We start from the raw sequence: 7,458 nt of genomic DNA on the forward strand, positions 1-7,458 counted from the left end.
GATCTCAAACTAATGTATTGGTGGGAAGGAATGAAGAGAGATATAGCTGAGTTTGTGACTCAATGTCCGAACTGTCAACAGGTAAAAATTGAGCATCAGAAACCAGCAGGGCTCTTGCAAGAAATGGAAATTCCAGTTTGGAAATGGGAGGCGATCAATATGGATTTTGTTGTGGGATTACCTCGTTCTCGGTATAAATACGACTCAATTTGGGTGATTGTTGACAGGCTCACGAAATCAGCACATTTTCTACCGGTCAGATCTACGTATTCAGCGGAGGACTATTCTAGATTGTATCTCAAGGAGATAGTCCGGCTTCATGGAATTCCTATATTTATTATTACTGACAGAGGAGCACAATTCACAACTAAATTCTGGAAATCCTTTCAAGAAGGATTGGGCACTCAAGTGAAATTTAGCACTGCATTTCACCCACAGACTGATGGACAAGCTGAACGCACTATTCAAACCTTAGAAGACATGTTGCGGGCTTATGCATTGGTCTTTGGTGGTAATTGGGAGGATCATCTGCCACTTATTGAAGTTGTATATAACAATAGTTATCATGCCAGTATTCATATGGCCCCTTACGAAGCCTTATATGGGAGGAGGTGTAGGTCTCCTATCGGATGGTTTGAAGTGGGAGAAACACAATTAATAGGCCCAGAATTTATCCAACAAACGGTCGAGAAGATTAAGCTTATCCAAGATCGGTTGGTGATAGCTCAAAGCCGCCAAAAGTCTTATGCGGACAATCGCCGTAGGGATTTGGAATTTCAGGTCAATGACTGGGTATTTTTGAAAGTATCAACAATGAAGAGGATAATGAGATTTGGTAAGAAAATTAAGCTCAATCCTCGATACATTGGGCCCAACAAGATCGTACGCAAAGTGGGCCAAGTAGCTTATGAGTTGGATTTACCCCCAGAGCTGAACTCAGTCCATCCAGTCTTCCATGTATCGATGCTTCGCAAATGTGTTGGAGATCCGACCAAAATATTACCCGCAAGCGACATTCAAGTCACTGAAAAATTGGCTTATGAAGAAGTGTTTGTTGCCATACTAGATAGACAAGTACGGAAGCTTAGAAACAAAGAGGTAGCCTCAGTTAAAGTTTTATGGAGGAATGATAACAGAGAGGAGATGACTTGGGAAGCAGAAGAAGCTATGAATTTTAAATATCCGCACCTATTTTCACCCCCAGAGGAGACTCAGGATGAAACATCAGTGCTCCCAGGTATGGAATGTTTTCTTTATCGCATTTGGGTCGTGTGTGACCATATTTCTTATTGTTAATGTTATAGCCCTGTGTGGCGATACTATTTTGGGTTGCTGTGATAGGATGGTAGTGCCAAATCACAGGGGAAACTCTGGCGAAATTTCTGCAGAATTCCCGAGAATTCAACATTCGAGGACGAATGTTCATAAGGGAGGGAGAGTGTTACACCTCGTCAATTTCATGTCGTTGCGTCGTGAATAGATTAACGTAATCTTAAGGTGAACATGGAGCCCTCGTGATTACAAAAGTGTATTTGGCAACCTTAGAGGATGCACGACAAGATTTCTAAGTTATGTGACTTGATGGAACTAGGTTCGTCAAGGGAAGCGAAGTATAAGTTGTGTTTGGGGAAGATTTCATGGTTATCGAACTAACAAATATTTAGTAAGGTCTTGAGGACGAGTTATAATGTTCGTTAGATTATTAAGGAAGTGTTAAACAAGTACCAAAAAGGTCCCATAAGGATTCGAGATCAAGCAAAACGACGAGGACAAAATCTGGAAAAATTGTGGATTATACGGTCATATATACGAACTGTATATTTTATACGGCCCGTATACCTGACCGTAGAACCCTTCCAGTGAAGGGTAAGTTTCAGGAAGAAACATATGGTCCAATATACGGACCGTATAAATTATACGGTCCGTATAGTGGACCGTATATTTCGGGTCGGGTCCGAATTTTATTTTCATATATGTATGTTGCCTCTTTTGTTTTCTCATTTCTCATCTCTCCAACACCCCTTAAACCTCTAGAACTTTCTCCATATCACACTAACACATAGTCAAGAGAGAAATCAAGGATCAAACATCAAAAGTTGGTAGAATCAAGGGTGTGAATGCTTCCTAAGGGTTGATAGAAGTTGAGAATTTTTTTGGTATTGAAGTAGAGTTCTTCTCAAGTGGAGTATTCTCATCCAAAGATCATCTCTACATAACCAAAGGTGAGTTTTACGATTATTTCATGTTAAGGATGTTGAGGAAGTATTATGTGAATGATAAGCATGATGTTGTATTATAGTTGTGGTTATGGAGGATCTTAGGGGTGAATTTGGAAATTGAATAACATCTAGTCAAGGGAATTTATATGTTATGATATTATGGACGTTGCTATGATGTTTGGGAGCTGTTTTATTATTCGAGGGAAAGTTGTTAAAACAGAGGAAATGCTGCCCAATTTTCGTTAGCCCTATTCGTTTTAGTTCAAGCTTAAGTATACTTCCAACAATCTAATCTTCGTGCGAACCCCTTTGTATGTAGAATTGTAAGCCGGAAGGAGAGCTCTTAGTCAACATCGTTAAGAAGATACAAGGTATGTAAGGCTATCCCCTTTTCTTCAAAGGCATGACTCTTGTTTCATAATTTCTTCCCTATACTTCCATGACCTTCTTACATCCCTAAAGATGAAAGTGGAAGAACTTCTTACAAGATACGTTAAGGTTGACAATGATGGCTTCATGATGCAGATATTTCAATACTTATGATTTCATTGATACCATTCTTCATTGTTGTCTCGCCTCATAATATTAGTTCCTTCAAGGGAGACGTAGCGATGAGGATGATGCCATAATGTAATCGGAGGTTCACGACCTTACGTCACTCCGATAAAGTTCACTTTTGTTTGGGCTCTCATGCATGCCACGTATATTATATGTGTATATGATATGTATATGTATATAGGGGACATGGGGAAAAAGGTGAGGCATTATAGACGCATAGCCACCTGATCAGCTGGTATCTTATGATATCATCCCGGACGCGGGATATATGGGTAATGGATCGGGTCGTTCGTTCCGCCAAAATATATTGATATATGATGATATATGGATCGGGCTGCACGTTCCGCAGCAATATATGATATGGTGATATGTTTACGAGTATGCATGCATGACTCCGCCTTAAGAGGCAAGCAGTCACCGATTATTTTCTTATCTTTATTTTATCTTCTTGTTCCTTTGTTATTTTATGATGCATGCCTTACATACTCAGTACATTGCTTGTACTAACGTCCCTTTTCCTTTGGACGCTGTGTTCATGCCCACAGGTAGACAGGGAGACGACCCAGCTTCCTAGGAGCCAGACCAGCTTGCACAGGAGCACTTCCATATTCCGGAGGTGCAGTTCTAATATATTCTTTTGTGTACATACTTGGATATGGGGGGGTCCTGTCCCGTCCTCATGACTTCAGTGTCTCAGCTAGAGGCTCGTATATACTCATGTGTGGGTAGTAGCTGCTATGTGACCCTCATTGTATATTCTGTATATCATTCTTTTATTGCCATGAGGGCTTATCTATATATATATATGCACGTGTTTTGATGAACAGTTTATGATCAGATAATGATAAGCATCACCATAGGGACTATATGTGTTCCGAGTGGGCAGGATAATAGTATGACGAACGGTGCTCGGTGGTCAGCTCCGGGTACCCGTCATGGCCCTTTAGTCGGGTCGTGACAATTCTGACCAACAATAAGCATGTCATCAACATAAGCAATAGAATGATAAAGTCACCATCAGAAAAATTTTGCACAAAAACATAATGATCTGAAGAAGTCTTCTTGAAGCCCTGTTGACTCATAAAAGAACCAAACTTCATGTACCACTGCATGGGATCTTGTTTTAAACCATACAAGCTCTTCTTCAATTTGCAAACATAATTCTCTTTACCCTTGACTTCAAAACCTTCTGGCTGCTCCATATAAATTTTTTCATCTAAGTCACCATGGAGAAAAGCAGTTTTAACATCCATTTGCTCAACCTCTAAATCTAGACTTGCAGCCAAGCCCAGAACAACCCGAATGGATGACATCTTCACAACTGGAGAAAAGATTTCATCAAAATCAAATCCCTTTTTCTGATTAAATCCCTTGACAACCAATCTAGCCTTGTACCGTGGAACTGGGTTACCATCTTCATGTTTCACCCTAAAAACCCACCTGTTTTTCAAAGCTTTGGTTGAAAAAGGCTGCTCACTCCCTTTGGTTGAAAGGCTGCTCACTCTCTCTCTCTATTACTTGCCCCCAAATCAGACCTAATAGGTCTTTTAATGTATGGGTTGAAAAATATATGTGGGCTGGACCAAGTTGGGTATTTATTTATCCACATAGGAAGGGAAAAAGCCCAAACCCAACACAAACTGCAGCCTTACAGGCAGTTGTCTCTTAAGGATCACTCTTTCCAAAAATTATCAGCTAAGTTTTTTGGTCCCTTCCAGATCATTGCTAAGATAGGACCTGTTGCATGCACCTTGGCTTTGCCACCACACTCCAAACTACATCCTACTTTCCATATTTCCCAACTCAAGAAAAAATTGGGATCCCATTCTTCTTCTACTCACCTTCCTGTAGTTCATTCTGATTCTAGCCATGTTTTGTTGGCACCTGAGTCCATTTTAGATAGGAGGATGGCTCCTAAGAGGGGAAAAGCTGTCACACAAGTCTTGGTGAAGTGGTTAAATGCAGCTATTGAGGACGGTACATGGGAAGATTTGCAGGATTTTCAGCTAAGGTTCCCAGATATCAATCCTTGAGGACAAGGATTATCCTAAGGGGGAGGCATTGTTATGATCCAATTAGTTCACTAATCCATTCATTTTGTAAGAGCTGAGCTGGCAAATTAGTTAGCCTAGCTGGCAATTCTGTTAGAAGCACGTGCTTAGCACATGTCCTGATTTTCAGGAAGTTAGTTGTTGACAACTTTTCCCGCCTAATTCTTGTTAGTTGTTGTTAGTTGTTGATTCGACTATATAGCTTGCAATGTAGAAAGAGTTGTAGTCATTCATGTAAACTAAGAATCAATTCAACTTTCTCTCTTTCTCAAATGAGTGTTTGTTCAGGAACTGCTATTGTTCCTTAGAATACTCTCTTTTCCTCTTAAAATTCTGGGTTCATATCATAGCTAAGTTTGCATAACATTGGTATCAAGTCATATCATTCGTAAACGCCAATAGCAAATGAGCAAAAAAGGTAGTGTGAAAAGCAATGGTACCGCACCATTTGCACGAGCAGAAAGTGAAAAAGATGAAAAAACGACGAATTGAGAAAAGGAAGAATTCAAGGGGACCTCATGTGGACCGTGTAGCATGTGAATTCTGAAAAGGGCATTTGTCTTGCACTCCTCTCTTGCTGATTTAAATTATCTGAGTGTTTGTATTTATTTTTTAATTCTCGTAATATTATTTATTGTCTAAAAGGCTTGTTTTATTAGGCGTCACAATTATTGCCTTATTGCGACACGCAGAAACACAGAAATGTTGAGGCATATGTTTGGGGTTCAACCTTATAGGCTACATATGCCTCTGCTTATACCATTCTTTCGATTAATAAACTAAAATCACATAGAATTTTAAAGTTTGAAACAGATGGTTTGAGGAAAAAATATACACGGATGAGATTGATCACATTATTAAGAGATTCTGACTTGTAAATTAGTATTACATCGAAAGTTTATAACCAGCTTTAGGACTAAAGGAAGAAAATTAATCAAAGAATGAAAGAGACTGGATTTCAAATTAGAGCAAGGACACCTTACTATGTACTCTTTCCGTCCCAATTTATATGACATAATTCGGTTTTAAGAGTCGAACAAGAAAATCTTTAACTGTGATATATTTGTATGTTCTTTAAATAATTTAAATTGTTATTATTACTTGTAGTATTTTTTATGTAGTTTCTTAATATGTAAATTTTTTATTAAACACCATAAAGAATGTGTCCGAATGCACGTCCAAAATAAAAAGTTTTACTCTCTAAATCCAAACTATGTCATATAAATCGCGTCTTATGCTAATAATAATAAACTGGCAGAACCGTCCCATTGACACCCCTTGTTACTAGTATTATTTTATAATGAAGCGAACATTTTAATAACATTGAGATTATTAGATGACGTTCAAAAATCCACCGAACTGTACCAATAACGAAGAGAAACCCGAACGATTGGCACGGTATCGACGAATTTAAATTTCGTTATGCACAATATAGTAACAAAAATATTAATATGATATGTTCTTTTAAAAAAAAAAAAATCACCAGAACTGTATTGACAACCCTAGTTAGCAACAATATGTTTTCTTTTGCTTAATCTGCATCACGATCTTCATATAAGGTCGTATTCCTTTTATATTTACGTTATGCTATTAAATAAATAATTTGGTATTTCATATGATTTGGTATCTCATTACCATAGTTTGATTTCATGGCCCAATGGATAAGGCGCTGGTCTACGAAACCAGAGATTCTGGGTTCGATCCCCAGTGAAGTCGTCGACAAGTTTCCTCTATTTTTTATTTTAATGTTTCTTCTTCTTTCATATATAGTGTATATATTTTGCTTCTAATTACATGAAATCCCACTACAAAATCACTATAGGTTATGTTGGAATAAGCAACAGATCAGGAAACACTACAAAATCCTGCTCAACGAACAACTGTTACACACTTGCACCCCAAAACTGAACCCAATCACCTCTAGAAGTTACTTATCTATCGTTGAGGTACGAATTAATGGCAAGGAAATTGTAGCAAGACCAGAAAATCGAAGACTACGTATTCAATGTCCATGCTATGATTATGAAGGCCAGGTACATGCTTTAGTGATTGAAACTTGAGGTTCCGGGAACGAATCATTTACTATATGGTTGACCAACAATCAATTTGCAGCTTCAGTGTAATGTATGCCATCCCAGCTGATGTACTCTGATGGATTCTTGCAAGTAGTCCCAAAAGTTTCTGTACCATTCGCCATTACCTTCTTCCCACAATCAACATAAACACCGCTCCCACAGCAACACCCAAGGGGATCAAGAAATCCTGCATGCATGTATGCACAAAAACAGATCATACAAACAAATTAATATGCCATATTTAGATAAGTCTGTATAACTTTACAACTAGAATTGACAAGTAGTAGCGTCTTACCGTAGTCTTTTGCATTGCTAATTAGAAAATATTTAGCTGAGTGAGGTCGACATAAATAAGGACTGCATATTAATGTTGGTCGCGTAACTTGGATACACAATCTTTTAGCTGCTTGTTGAACTCCTGAGCCACCTCATTATATGACTTCACACAACCAAGAAGATGAGATCATAGGGGGCGACAGTGTAGAAAGCATCCAAAGAGCGGCCTTTGAGTTTGAGGAGAAAAACCCCTCCTTCTGCCGAGGTCATACATCATAC

General features: G+C 38.6%; 1 non-coding gene and 1 pseudogene across 1 annotated transcript; one reads left to right on the forward strand and one right to left on the reverse strand.

The window, feature by feature from the left end:
- The first annotated feature begins 6,471 nt into the window (after positions 1-6,471).
- Positions 6,472-6,544, forward strand: TRNAR-ACG (transfer RNA arginine (anticodon ACG)). Its single transcript has one exon. It is a non-coding gene; the product is annotated as a tRNA-Arg (tRNA).
- Positions 6,545-6,738: 194 nt separating this feature from the next.
- Positions 6,739-7,458, reverse strand: part of LOC132639638 (GDSL esterase/lipase ACHE-like) — a 3,580-nt pseudogene continuing 2,860 nt past the window's right edge.

The sequence above is a fragment of the Lycium barbarum genome, chromosome 5 (assembly GCF_019175385.1).
Source record: "Lycium barbarum isolate Lr01 chromosome 5, ASM1917538v2, whole genome shotgun sequence".
NCBI classification, from domain to species: Eukaryota; Viridiplantae; Streptophyta; class Magnoliopsida; order Solanales; family Solanaceae; genus Lycium; species Lycium barbarum.